Source organism: Sinohyriopsis cumingii, chromosome 14 (genome assembly GCF_028554795.1).
Source record: "Sinohyriopsis cumingii isolate HCF-2022 chromosome 14, ASM2855479v2, whole genome shotgun sequence".
NCBI lineage: Eukaryota > Metazoa > Mollusca > Bivalvia > Unionida > Unionidae > Sinohyriopsis > Sinohyriopsis cumingii.
Window position 1 is genome coordinate 112,231,234 of NC_142974.1, and position 16,085 is coordinate 112,247,318.

At 36.7% G+C, this 16,085-nt stretch overlaps 1 long non-coding RNA gene across 1 annotated transcript; it reads left to right on the forward strand.

The window, feature by feature from the left end:
- Positions 1 to 981: 981 nt before the first annotated feature.
- On the forward strand, positions 982 to 6,708 carry LOC149784611 (uncharacterized). The gene is made up of 2 exons (XR_016413899.1): positions 982 to 1,321; positions 2,815 to 6,708. It is a non-coding gene; the product is annotated as an uncharacterized LOC149784611 (long non-coding RNA).
- Positions 6,709 to 16,085: the final 9,377 nt, after the last annotated feature.

Below are 16,085 nucleotides of genomic sequence, written 5' to 3' on the forward strand. Positions count from 1 at the left end.
TCTCAGAATGATAAAAAACAAATTTAATAAATAGCTAGTAATATAATATTATATAATAGCAAGCGGGATAAATACTTAATTAACTCTTGACAAAGAGACAGTTGTCTCTCTTCAACACTAATGAAAAGTTATTTTTGTTTGTATATCTTAAAGAAAGCAGATTTGGTTATATTATTTGCAACGCGCTGAACACAGAAAACGTGCAAATATTAACATATTTTCCAGCTGCACATATCAATTAAAATATTATTTTTTCACCTTTCTCTACATTTACGGATACAACTGATCTTGAACTCTTAGCACGATAAGCACTATTTTCCAAGATGCAATTTTGGCTCTCAGTAACTGTTCGTAAATTGTGTTAAAATATTTTTTTGGAACTTCAGTCAATGGAAATTCCATCATATATTTGAAGGTATGATTATTTGATTGCAGTAGATGTGAATAATATCAAACATTTTTTTTCTTTCTTGTTTCTTTTCTCCAGTATGGCTTTCAAAGTATGGTAGTCTGGTTCTCTGCTTTTTCGTGTGCTCTCTGCGTTGCACTACGCTATATTTGTATTTTGGAGGGCAACGTAATGAGCATAAAAAGCGGAGAACCTGACTAAAATTATGATTGATTCCATGCGTTTAAGTAATCGAGATCATTATCGGAATAAATATACCTCGCGGTGGTTATTTAGCGATATTGCCATGAGGACACACAGGGAGGGGCTCGTATCGTTGCTTAAAATTGACCTGTCATACATGTACTATATAATAACTACAAGGGAGGACGCTTATCTCCTTTCTTATTTCAAGCCACATTTCTCGTAACGTAATAAATTCGGTACCAATGTTTAGCTCAGGAATTCGACTGTGTATCCCTGTCAAAAGTTTGACTTAATATAATACCTATAAGGTTTGCCTAATCATTTTCCCACAGTACCACTCGACATGTACCTGATCGCGCCCGCCTAATATGCAAAAACATCGCTCTGAATGGAATACAGCCTTCTATTGACCAACTGAAAATAAGTTAAAAATAAATAAAGGATTTATTTTTCTTTTAACCAATGAAAGGACAGTATTCCATTCAGTATGTCCTCCCTTGTAATTATTATATAGTACATGTATGACAGGTCAATTTTAAGCAACGATACACGCCCTGCGGGAGGATATAGAACACAATTCATTTTGCTATATATTCTCTACATTTGTTTCTCCGTACTGAACTTTCCAATGTGTGAGAATCAATACAAATCATGCGTTAATCTAAAATACCTTCAAAGATGACATCACAGTGAAGTTCATGTCAAAGGCTCCCCTAGTCCTACAATGTAAGACATAGCACATGCTGCTCTTGTTTTAGCGATATGTCTTACTAACCAAATAAAGGCTTCGCTATAGCGTATTCCGATGTCTCGGAATGAGTAGTAAAACTTTCAGGAATATCTCACATACTTGGCAGCCTATGTCGACACTCTCCCACCAATTTATGTGTAATTAATATACTTACTGTGCTGTCTTTATCCTGGCGGAATGAAAATATGACACTAGCAATGGACTCATGTTCGTGTTCCACTGACATATATTTGAATTTGTTGCAATGCGACAGTAGTCGAGGTATGCCGAAATATGTTTAAGTATGTTAATGTGAGGGATATGTATCTTGAACGGAACGAAACGTTGCTTAAAATTCCAAAATGCAAATAAATTTTTAAATTTTTCGTTAAAAAATAGTATTTCCACTTAACCCGATTTCGGCATTTCCGGCTTTCATCACTTTCAAGCCAACTGAAATGTAGGCCAACAAAACTTTAAAACAAGTCCATTTCTTTTGTGAGAATTTTAATTTATTACAGAAAAGACATTAGAGTAAATAAAGTCTGACAAAACATTGTAACTTTACTGTGTAGGAAAGAGTCGTTATTGGTTGCCAGTTGTGTGTGATACTTCTGAAAATTTGACTTTGGTTACACTTTTAGTCGACATCAAAACACGCCACACAGTGCCGTTAGTTAGGCGGTAAGACCGATCACCCCCACCCACCCCAGAAAAAAAATATCGGGCGATGTCTTACGTGGTTTTAGGACTAAGGCTCCCCGGCATATTTTTAGAAGCTGGACTGTAAACAAAGCAACGTGCAATTGGCCACAAAACACAATTAATTTTACTATATGTTCTCAACATTTGTTTCTCAGTACTGACCTTTTCACTGTGTGACAATCAATACAAATCATATGTTAATCTAAAACACCTTCAAAGATGACTTCACGGTGAAGTTTTTGTCAAAAGTTGACCAGCTATTTTTTGAGATGCTACACTGTCAACAGAGCAGCATGTAAACAGAACAGATATTTCACTTCCGGATCATCACCAAGGCCTTATTACTCATTATGCACTGCCGCCGAAATACACACAGGCAATCACACCATAAGCTCATATTCTCAAGAATACGCAATTACCTTTAAATCCCTACCAAGAATGCATAGATATAACTATTCTATCACTACCAAAATGAGAGAGGAAAAAAAATGTCCTAAAAATAGACTAGAACTACATTGCGGATACTGAGCTGGAAGCACAGGGGCTCGTTACAAAGAAAATCAAGGGATGGGGGTTCTAACCTGTAATCATCGTTACAAAGAAAATCAAGGGATGGGGGTTCTAACCTGTAATATTATAATTACAGGTTAGAACCCCCATCCCTTGATTTTCTTTGTAACGAGCCCCTGTGCTGGAAGTGACTCTATTCCAGGAGAACATACCTTAAGATGAAATACAGCTGAAACGGTATTCATAGCTAAAATTTGTAATGAAATCATTTCAGGATTGAAAGAGCACAAGAGATTACAAGATAATGAAAAGCCATTCAAGTGTGAAGTTTTCAGCTACATTTCTACAATGACAATCCATTTGAGGGTACATACAGGAGAGAAACCATTCAAGTGTGAAGTTTGCACTAAATTGTTTAGTAGAAGTTGAAATTTAAATATCCACATGAAGATACACACTGGAGAAAAAACATTCATTTGTGAAGTTTGTGATAAACTGTTTAGAGATAATGCCACATTGAAGAAGCACATGAGAATACACTGTGGAGGAAAACCATTCAAATGTGACGTTTGTGATAAAATGTTTACTGCAAGTGATAAGTTACAGGTACACTTGAAAGTACATACTGGAGAAAAAAACATTCAGTTGTGAAGTTTGCAATAAATTGTTTAGTAGGCACTCAAATTTGAAGGAGAACATGCGGTTACATACGGGAGAAAGGCCATTCAAATGTGAGATATGCCTCGAATGTTCAGCTATAGTTGTAGCTTAAAAGAGCACATAAGGGTTCATACTGGAGAAAAAACATTCTTCTGATGTGATGTTTGTGAAAAAATGTTCAGCCACAGTTCCAGTATGAATGCTCACAAGAGGTTACATGCTAAAGAAAAATCATTCAAGTGTGAAATTTGTAACAGACTATCTGATAGGGTGTCAACCTTGAATGTGCACATGTGAATACATACCGGAGATAAACCATTTAAGTGTAAAGTTTGTGATAAAATGTTTAGCCAGAGTTCTAGCTTAAATGGACGTATGAAAATACATACTGAAGAAAAATCATTCATATAGGTGTTTGTGATAAAATGTTTAGTTGGAGTGGTGATTTAAAGAAGCACATGGTGATACATGCTGGAGAAAAACCATTCAAATGTGAAGTTTGTGTAAACATTTTCTCATTTGAAAAAACACACCAGGATACACACTGAAGAAAACCAATTCATATGATACATTTCTGATAAAATGTCCAGGCATAGTCTTGGCCTGAAGTTTCATATAAAACACACAAGGATACATACTAAAGAAAACCATTTAATATGATACATTTCTGATAAAATGTCCAGGAATAGTCTTGGCCTGAACTTTCATATAAAACACACAAGGATACATACTAAAGAAAACCATTTAATATGATAAATTTCTGATAAAATGTCCAGGCATAGTCTTGACCTGAAGTTTCATATAAAACACACAAGGATACATACTAAAGAAAACCAATTAATATGATACATTTCTGATAAAATATCCAGTCATAGTCTTGACCTGAAGTTTCATATAAAACACACAAGGATACATACTAAAGAAAAACAATTCATAGGATACATTTCTGATAAAATCTCCAGGCATAGTCTTGGCCTGAAGTTTCATATAAAACACACAAGGATACATACTAAAGACAACCAATTCATATGATACATTTCTGATAAAATGTCCAGGCATAGACTTGGCCTGAAGTTTCATAAAAAACACACAAGCATACATACTAAAGAAAACCAATTCATATGATACATTTCTGATAAAATGTCCAGGCATAGTCTTGACCTGATGTTTAATATAAAACACACAAGGATACATACTAAAGAAAACCAATTCATATGATACATTTCTGATAAAATGTCCAGGCATAGACTTAACCTGAAGTATCATACAAAACACACAAGGATACATACTAAAGAAAACCAATTCATATGATACATTTCTGATAAACTGTCCAGGCATATACTTGACCTGAAGTTTCATACAAAACACACAAGGATACATACTAAAGAAAACCAATTCATATGATACATTTCTGATAAAATCTCCAGGCATAGTCTTGGCCTGAAGTTTCATATAAAACACACAAGGATACATATTAAAGAAAACCAATTCATATGATACATTTCTGAAAAAATCACCAGGCATAGTCTTGGCCTGAAGTTTCATCTAAAACATGCAAGGATACATACTAAAGAAAACCAATTCATATGATACATTTCTGATAAAATGTCCAGGCATAGTCTTGGCCTGAACTTTCATATAAAACACACAAGGATACATACTAAAGAAAACCAATTCCTATGATACATTTCTGATAAAATCTCCAGGCATAGTCTTGGCCTGAAGTTTCATATAAAACACACAAGGATACATATTAAAGAAAACCAATTCATATGATACATTTCTGAAAAAATCACCAGGCATAGTCTTGGCCTGATTGTTGTTGTTGTTGTGGGGTTTAACGCCATTTTTCAGCACACAATAGGCTATATATGGCGGCCAGTATTAATGGTGGAGGAAGAACCCGGGAAAACCCCGGAAAGAACCACCGACCCACGAGAAGCTACTGGCATGCTTTCTCACATATCTACATTGGCTGAATCTGAGACTCGAACCGGCGCAGACAGAGGTGAGATGGCAGTGAGCCGTAACGGCGAACGCTTTAGACCACTCGGCCACTCGGGGCCCCGTCTTGGCCTGAAGTTTCATCTAAAACATGCAAGGATACATACTAAAGAAAACCAATTCATATGATACATTTCTGATAAAATGTTCAGGCATAGTCTTGACCTGAAGTTTCATGTAAGACATACAATGATACATACTAAAGTAAACCAAATCATATGATACATTTCTGATAAAATGTCCAGGCATAGACTTGACCTGAAGTTTCATATAAAACACACAAGGATACGTACTAAAGAAAACCAATTAATATGATACATTTCTGATACAAATGTCCAGGCATAGACTTGACCTGAAGTTTCATACAAAACACACAAGGATACATACTAAAGAAAACCAATTCATATGATACATTTCTGATAAACTGTCCAGGCATATACTTGACCTGAAGTTTCATACAAAACACACAAGGATACATACTAAAGAAAACCATTTCATATGATACATTTTTGATAAAATTGTCCAGGCATAGACTTGCCCTGAAGTTTCATATAAAACACACAAGGATACATACTAAAGAAAACCAATTCATATGATACATTTCTGATAAAATCTCCAGGCATAGTCTTGGCCTGAACTTTCATATAAAACACACAAGGATACATACTAAAGAAAACCAATTCATATGATACATTTCTGATAAAATCTCCAGGCATAGTCTTGGCCTGAAGTTTCATATAAAACACACAAGGATACATATTAAAGAAAACCAATTCATATAATACATTTCTGAAAAAATCTCCAGGCATAGTCTTGGCCTGAAGTTTCATCTAAAACATGCAAGGATACATACTAAAGAAAACCAATTCATATGATACATTTCTGATAAAATGTCCAGGCATAGTCTTGACCTGAAGTTTCATGTAAGACATACAATGATACATACTAAAGAAAACCAAATCATATGATACATTTCTGATAAAATGTCCAGGCATAGACTTGACCTGAAGTTTCATATAAAACACACAAGGATACATACTAAAGAAAACCAATTCATATGATACATTTCTGATAAAAATGTCCAGGCATAGACTTGACCTGAAGTTTCATACAAAACACACAAGGATACATACTAAAGAAAAACAATTTATATGTCACATTTCTGATAATATATCCAGGCATAGTCTTGGCCTGAAGATTCACAAAACTTTTTACATGAAGCATGGATGACAAGAAATTTCATAAAAATGGAATACATTTTAAAATGTAAATATCTTGTTCTCTCTTATACAAATGCAATAGTCAGTCCTTGAAATCAAGACTAAAGGTCCTCAGGAGGCTTTCATGGTTACTTGTACAGAATTAATAAATAAATAAATATATGTGTATATATATATATATATATATATATATATATGATCTTTTATGTTTACAATGCTTTTACTTTTTAATTTAGATGTATGAACTATGGACTGGTTGTTTGAAATAAAGAAGTCTTATTTTATCTCATCTCATTTCATCATCCCATCTCATCTTTATTTAAGAATATGGGTGAAGTAGAGATGGTGTCTCTATAAAAGTAAGAACTACAATGAGACAAGAGCAAAGGTCACACTACCAGGCAAAGTGGGCAACTAAGTTACCTAAAATAATGTAAATTTCGCCTTTTTGTGTTAGGAAAGCAAAAATGACTGGTTAGTTCCAGTGTTGTTATATATTGCTCAAGGCAAAATGTAGGCTTTGAGCCATCAAATGGTTGGTGTTGATATAAATTACACCAGTAAACAAACTCTTGCACATTCATAGGCAAGTGTTTAAATAGCTGATTGACCATTAACCATTTTCTAAGTAAGTTAGCAGAGGTGAAAGATTCATTGATATTTTAATACTTTTTCTGTATCGATGCAAATATTGACACAAGACACATAGAATTGATACCAAACGATACTAACCTATGCAAACTATTTTCGTCTTTAGGAGTCATGAATAATTATTATTAGTTTGCCTTGTAAAAATTGTGTTAAATTTTAATTCCTCTGTGCTCATTTTTATTAGCAAATTAATACCATTAAGAATACTGACTCACCATCTACAAATTAACACAAAGTGACATGGTTCGTTATCTGCCCCCCCCCCCCCCCGTTTCGGTACTAATTATTTTAGCCTAGTACTAGTAGTATATTCAACATGTACATTCCAAACATGTTCCACGTATATAATGAAGTATTTTACTCAACTTTTAATAACCACTTTTATGTGAGCTTTCTATTACTACTTTGGATGATTTGAAAGCTACACTACCAGTGCATTGCACAGTGAAATGTGTTGCACTGAATTCTCATTGGTGGTTATTGCTTGTTCCAGTCCAGGTTAAACAATAACCTTCCATCATAAATTAATGTAGCTTATTCCCTGGTGACAAACAGGAATTGTTGGCAAAGCAACGTAGAGACTTCACATAATTCATTAATTCATTATATGTAGAATACTTAAACAGAGATGCTGTCAGGATGTGCGATTATCGTGCGAAATTTGTATGAATTTGTGCACTTGAAGAATGGTGATATAGGAGAACTCCCACAAATTTGTTCAATGTCCCGCGTATGAAAATATACTCTGCGAAGTACATAATTTTTATTTAATTGTCATGACATGTATTTTTCGGGTAGGCAACTGTTTACACATCTTGGTTCTTCAAGGATTACAGGAATGCTATTTAAACTAAATTTGATTGGTGCAACATGTTCAGGAATAAGCATTATAGCATAGTTTGAACATTTTATGAGGGAAGTTTTACAAACACATGTTTAAAATATAGGCCACATGGAAAAACCAAAATGTCTGCTTCCTGAACATGGTTCATTAAAATTGTATTTGGCAAATGCTGGTTGATGATAGTAATAATGACAATAATTTGTAAAGTTATGAAATACATTGGAACTGGGAAAGTGTTTATGGAGATATCAGTGAGTGACTGAGCCAGAAAATGGTGTTAAATACGAGTCTGATTTACATGTTGGACGGACAGAAATGGTCGGCATTACGGTCAATCTACCTTTTGGTTGTATTTCAAAATTAAATTTAGAAAGGGCAGAATACCGAGCATCATAAAAATAAAGAGAATTTAAAAGTATAATGCAATTTTCATTTTTTTATTAAAATTCAATCAGTTTATCCCTGCGGATCATATGCTACAAAATCATATCAGGTTTAAGATAAATTTAATAAATATGGTTAAAGAAAATGAAATTAAGAAATAAAGACATTTTATTTCAGTACCTCGGTCTGGACAAGAAGACTATGGCATTGATCTACTAAACTCTAACACGGTATTATGGCAGAGATAAAAAAAAAAGTATGGCATAATAGTAAACTACTGATTCAACAAAGTCCATTTATTTTAGTGAAAAATCCTATTTTGGAGCTGATGTATCCAAAAAAAAATATTTGTGAGCTCTGGTAAATTGTACATAAGGTGAGCTTCCCAACAAATTTAAGTTGACAAAACTAGATATGTGTATGCCCATTCAGAAGGATGCACAAAACAATATTCATCCACATATAAGGATTAATAATTAACAGATTAGTGCTTTAATACAACTAGAGGTGACATCATTTAAAGCTGTTGATTTCAAGAGAGACAAGTATATAAGTTTATGTAAATATTGAACTATGGTCGTTGCTTCCTCACCCTCGTTTTTTCAATTCCCCTTGTTTCTTCGACAAAGGGGGAGGTCTCCCTTAAGACAAAATCCTGGCAGCATCTCTCCTTAATTTGTCCATGTGGAACAAATTTGGAATTTCTTTTTTATGCAGAGATATTTAACCAGTGGATGAAGATGCCAATGAAATACATAAAATTAGCACATAATTCAGTGATGGGGCAGATTTCAAACTGCTCAATTTTATCACCATTTAAAACAATTATAGAATAAGACTTGGTGTTGTAAGTAGTTATCCTCATTCACATGCTCAGATTTGTTTTGATGAGATTTTCTTTGCATGAGGAAAAATGCATTATTTCTTCTGTTTTGAAGATAACGACGTAATGTCTCCCAAATTTATTTGCGACATTTAAGTTTAAATGAGACATGAAATTAGTTGTAGGATTTTTCAAAGCATTTTTGTTGTGCAAAACAAGGGGCCTGGTGGCTAGAGTGAGTTAAATGGAGACACCATTAAATGACCTAAAACGTTTAATAAAACTTTTAGACAACCAGCTGGTAATCTGTTCGAATGTATTTTGGTTATCCACACATCGATGAGAATTGCATAGAAATATATGATAACTATGTTTATCTTAATCTACATAATGGAAATACAACCAGAATGTCAACGTACATAGATGGCACCACCTACCTTCCAAAGATTGGATAGACCGTCGAGTTCATATGTGTATCAGTATGTATCATATTGGAGGCTGTGTATGGTGAATCATATCGATACATGGCACAGATATATTGTTTCGCCGCTATAAGTTGGCAACTATTCCTGCCCGATTTCTGCAAGTTATCCTTTGTGGAATTTGCAAGACGCTGTTAGATCAAAATTGTATTCTGAGTTTAATCATTTTTGTCACAGGGGCTCGTATTGCTGCTTACAATTGACCTGTCATACACTTTTGATATAATAAATTACAAGGGAGGACACTTGTCTCCTTGCTCAAGTGACCTATTTTAAGAATAAATGCTAATATTTCCAGTTATGCTTTGCGTAGCTTAATAAATTTGGTACCGATATTTAGCTCAGGCATTCGTCTGTGTATCCCTATCAAATGTTTGACATAGTATTATACCTTTAAGGAATGCCAAATCATTTTCCCATGCTACCACTCGACATGGCCCTGATCACGCCTGCTTACCTTCTCATTGGCAAGCTGAAAATAAGTTATAAATAAATACAGGATATCATTTACTTTAACCAATGAGACGACAGGATTCCATTCAGCGGAATCTCACTTGCACATCTGTATAAACTGTTACATTGCAGGCATCATAGCAGTATGACTGAAGAAAGGTTAAATTACATTAAAAATCCAAATCACATATACTCATATACACACATGCACACACACACCCACACAAACGAGTACTAGTAGCATTCAGCATATACTGTAGCAACTTCTATTTTAGCGTGAAGGCAACACAACTGAAAATAGGTCAGCACCACTACTGCAATTTAGCACTTTAAGGCTTCATACAAACGTGTTGGCTAACAGATATAAGTTTCCCTCTGGAATAAAGCAAAGACCTTAAACAAATGCATTGAGCAAAGATTGTGTTTCTATGAACAGGCCATGTGACTACAATATTCTATGAATGATGATCTTCACAAGTCGTACATATTCCTGCTAGATAATACTTTGATCGAATTTCCTAATGAAGACACGCTGCACATATTTGAGAGACCATACCCTGCTTTCTCGCCTTGACTAGAAGAATCAGCCGTATATAAACTCTGCTGACATTTCCCATGAGAATCAGGCTGCACCTGAATGCGTGAACCAAGTCAAATACGTATGGTACCCTCGACAGACCTATCAAGATAGGAAGCATGCAAGTATCATCTGATTGCATGTAGACTCTAGGACCAGCTTTTAGAAACTGCCAGGTTACAATTTTGCGATGTTCCAACTGACTGATCGAATCGAAGATGAATGGGGTCAAAAGAAAAAGCACGAATTTTTTCAACTTACACACTAAATCAAGCTCTGAAGAACACGTTCTGTCAGGCAGAAGCTTCAAAGAGGAAGTGGACGAGGGCTCAAACTGAAGACATGTTCAGTCAATTGAAAACCCATGTAACATTCTATTTGGGAAACATGCAAGCGAGTGCAGCCATGAAATGGCAAACTTGTCTAAGACGTAGAACAAATCCTTGTAGTGGCCACTATATTTTCTTTATGGGTGGATGAATGTCATGGAACCATACCATCTAATGTTGAATATGGTCAACATTTTTTCTTCTAAGAGTCGTCATATTAAGGAATAGTTGCTCCATCTGTAATAATGATGTTGGCCTGATACCCCTCTACAAATATCAACCACTTTCCTTTAAAGTGGGTGTCTTTTTATCTGGTGATATGCTCTAAGAGGATTATCCAAGTCCCAGGCAAAGATGCCCTGACATGAACCAGGCTTGAAATAGATGATGATACGGGCAAAAATAGAAGACTGGCTACTTGGTTGTTCGAGTATGATGGGGGTTGTCATTATCTTCCCAGAAACGTGGTTGAATAGATTTTTTACTCGGGGTATATCCCATAAGAGAGGGGACATCAGAACAATTGTGCAGTCATGGCCCCTCATATTTGGAAACTTTGGGATTCAGGGTAGATGGCGGAGACATAAACCCACATCTACCATAGCTGTTCAATAGGACATGGATGGGACAGGCCTCATGATCCGGGAATAGAGAGATGAGGATGGTCAGTTTGCGGTTCCACCTTGTTGTAAAGAAGCCAAGTCCACCCTTCTGTATAGTAGGTCCTTCCAGGAACTGTAACCTTAAAAAATGGCCGGTATCTCTATGAAGCTGATACAAGGGTGCTTTTTTCTCTGGGTCCACTGCCGCTGACAGTCTCAGACCATCGTTAAGCAAGGACATAGTCTCCTATCCCAAACTGCCAATTATCTATGCAAATCGTATTCTCTAGTTTGGGTATCATCTGGGTCGTTTTCCTTCCATAAATACACCAAAATTACGCCAGAAGTCTGGCATCTTGGTCAGTATAAGTCAGCTTATGTAATTGACCGAGGAGAGGGGAACACTGACAGAAGGGGCCAGCCGAAGGAGACGCACGAACAGACAATTGAAATAGATCACATCGGGATTACAACACAGGACATAAAGGAACTCTCTTGCCGATTTCGATGTCTTGACTGAGATAGACTGGTAGTTCTACGATCCGAGCTATGGACGTGGCAGGAGATGAGACGATCGTGGGAGAGACGAATCAATAATTCGTCCTGGATGGACGAAATATCAAGAAGGGACAAGATCCTACTCGTCCTCGTTCACAAAAGCCCCCGTCGGGAGAGGAGATTGAGTGAGGTGGTTCATGTATCGGACTGAACATGCTTACCAGATTTAATGGTCATCGTACAGATTGGCTGCATTTGCATTGAATATGTCCATTAAAAGGCATATCGCTGTCCAAGGTTTTGATTAAATTCCCAAGGGTTGATGGCTTAGTTTGAAAGACGAAAACAGTGTCTGATCTAAAGAAGATCCGTGCAATATACCGCGTGAAAAAAGATATGAAAATATGCGTCCCTCAAATCGAGGCTGGTGAAACACTCGTTTTTGCCTCGTTTCATGTCTGACCGTTCGGAGCATCGCGTTGGCATTTGGAACCAATAAAATCGTGTTGCAAACATGGAAAGTTCAATTGCGAGAATACTCCACCGCCCAATTGAATAGAAGTAGCTAGGACACCTTTTGTAAAACAGATACCTTCTTGTGGTCGATATCCACCTATGCTATTGATAAGGAAGAAAGGGACGATGGTTGTGCACACGAAATTCGCTAAAAGGCAAGAGAACAGGTCCGTCGCGTTTTATAGTTTAAGTTGGGATGAACGCAGACTACTGTCATCTCACCAAACCAGACTGCATGAGGTAAATAAGTTGGCATCGTATGATATGTCGCTCTATCAATGACACGGGCTTTACCCAGGACGACTCCACGCGTTGTCACTACCAGTTTGTCAGCCTGGCAGACAATTGCGTAGGCAAGCAATGATAACGTTTTAACAGACATTGGAATCTGCTTCGATCTGGCTTTTAAGTCAAAGAAGGTGGTGCAGACATTCACCAGAGGTATGTTCTTGTCAAAACACGAAATATGGATATTGTAAGTGTCTCTGTGTGTCCGATACCTGGAGTGACAACTCACCAAAATAATGTTTACTAAATACAGGTTACACAAATCGTGTCAGAGATGAATGATGATTTCCGTCAATTACTTGGGCAGAGGTTCTAGGCTCAAAGAGGAGTGCACAATCTTCCTCACCTGTATCTACCGAATCCTTTACCTTGTAGGCTCGGTTACCAGCAAACGTGGTGGATAGTGGCACGCGGATCGCAATATTATACGCTGCTTTGAAATTTAACTCCGTCCGTTATATCGTCTGATCCGAGTACTGGTAAGTTGAGGTTGTCTCCGCTATATATGAAAGGGCTACTCACCTGCTCATCCAACCTCCCCTACATGAAAGATAATGCAGCATTATCCACATCCGTGGTGTGACGTGCTCACTTGGTAGGCCATACAAATGGAGCCATCATATAGAATGGATACTTAGTCACCAAGTGCGAGATGCTGTTCGAAACCAAAACAGTGACGACAGTGAACGAATTTCACAGAAATAAGCTGAAACAACGTCCCCTCAAGTCCTATCAACATTGAAACTCAATCCACCAACGTTGCAAATGGAAAATTGCGAAATCAGATGGATCATTACTTGCCAAAATTTCAGCAAGCCAACAGCTAGTAAACTAAAATTACTACTGATCCTGTCCATAACCAACTCATCCTGCAATGGATCATACAAGAAAACGATGTTGTTGTTGTTCTGGGGTTTAACGCCATTTTTCAGCACAAGATAGGCTATACATGGCGGCCAGTATAACTGGTGGAGGAAGAACTCTGGAAAACCCAAGGAAAAACCACCGACCCACGACAAGCTACTGGCAGGCTTTCCCACGTACCCACGCTAGCCGAGCCTTGGACTCGAACCCACGCAGACAGAGGTGAGATGGCAGTGATCCGGAACGGTGAGCGCTTTAGACCACTCGGCCACTCGGGGCCCCCACAAGAAAACAAAATGGAGTCGATAACACAATGGTAATTTAAGGTAGTCAGAAATACCAGCCCTATGTAAGGTTAAATATAAAATTATACACCTGACATAACGCCAAATACAGAGTAAGATTGATATATGCCGCCTTTATGTTTTTCAATAAGATTTAGCATAACACATACCATTTACCTACTAGGACAATGCTGATCACTGTCTATCCGATTCTAGATTCATCTAGCGGCTGGATATCATATTCTAACCAATGAAGAACAGTCTGAATATGGGTATGCATAAGATTCAGAATCCTCGTCGATCGACTTTCATCAATGGCGGCATAAGATATAGACACATCCTGCAGATGCGTGTTTGTGGTATCTTACAAATGTTTATGGAATTAGGTCTACTCCGGAAAGAGGAGTTTCAACAGTAAATTTCAATAACTGAAACTTGGCCAAATGTATCCGCATTAGGAGAATGCATTTGAACAGTTACTAGTTCATTTAGCTCAACTTCGTGAATTATGTCCAGGTTTGTACTCTGTAGTTCTGAATTTTCAACTCAAGCGTCCTTTAGTGTAGATAAATGTATCCAACTGAAACCTCAATTTTTTTTAACTAATTATATCTACATACTATATGAGCATGCCTGTTATTGATCTTCACATGTGGTTATTGGTTATTATATTTTGGGGAAATTTACATGAAATATAGTTATATATTTCATAATTAAATCAGCATCTATTGCATCTTTTTTCTATCTGATAGAATAGTTCTTTCCCCTGACTTTTAGTTTTGAGCCTGTGGTGGCTTCCAGACATCTACATAAATCGTTGACGCTTAAAATCGATGTAGCATGTGTGGCATCAGACATCGCATAGACACAGAATAGGTCATCGTTTTGAGTTTCAAATATCTAGTGTACACAGATTGAATGAGAGTTATCTCAATTTCACCCAAGAAAGAATTCACAATTTTTTTCTCACTTGGTTTTTGATATTTCTTTTAACAGCATAAAAAAAATTGTAGATTACATTTACTCGATATGCCTAAAATCCAGATTGCCAGACGGACCGGTTACTACATGTTTGGCCCCTTCCGACGTGAAACCGGCTGGCATCGGACCAGCGGAAAGTACGCACGCTGAGCGTTAGAGGTTTTAACGATACGTCATGTATAGTAACGCAGCGAAAGTTTCGATTGCAGAACATTCGGTAGATGGATTGATACACAGCGGTGAAAAAGGAACGGTTATTATAAGAGCATGCTTGAAGAGTGGCTTCCCAGTAAGCGCTATTATTTTTTGCATCTTTTGTGGAATGGCAGAGGTATCTACATTTGTTTTCCCTACGTTAATTTTATCCTGTAACGTTTCACTCGGAATAAGTCTGCGCGAGTACCTGCTTGGCAATTTTCGAAGTTGACCGTTTGTGGTGAAAACGGTCCATTTATGGTCTACTTTTTGAACATCTTTGCATATTTGGATGCCGCCTGATAAGCCTGTATGCTGTCATTATCGCGATTTCGTTTGATATTCATCTGTAATCGGGTCGAAATTAAGAGTTTTGCATTTTTTCACTAACGTTTATAATAAGTGGGTGTAAAAATAAAAGGTTTAAATAACCTGAGGAAATGCTGCGCATCTTTAAATATTTTATTTTAGTTACTCCGTCCTCGCAGGTGGATAACATGCCTGTTGATGATTGTATAGTCAACGTGATGCAGTGGATCGACTTTAAAACTACATGGTATATGCCTGCTTGAGGACCGCTCCCGATAATATATAGTACTTTCTTTGTCCCCCCCCAATAGTTCTGCGAGCGCCCCTGCAAGGAAGGACGGTGCAATTGGAAATATAATATTTTATTAATGGAAAAAAAACAATTCATACATTACTAATGTTTACGAATAAATCAATCTTTCCTGCAAAATGTCTTGCGTCAATTGAGTAGTTTCCCAAAATGCACATTACAGCATATCCTAAAATGAGACATTTTGAGCAAATATGGTGTAGCCGACCTTATTTATGTATCCCACCACTATAATCGCAACTAACAATCTCTTTATGCAAGAAGAACATGT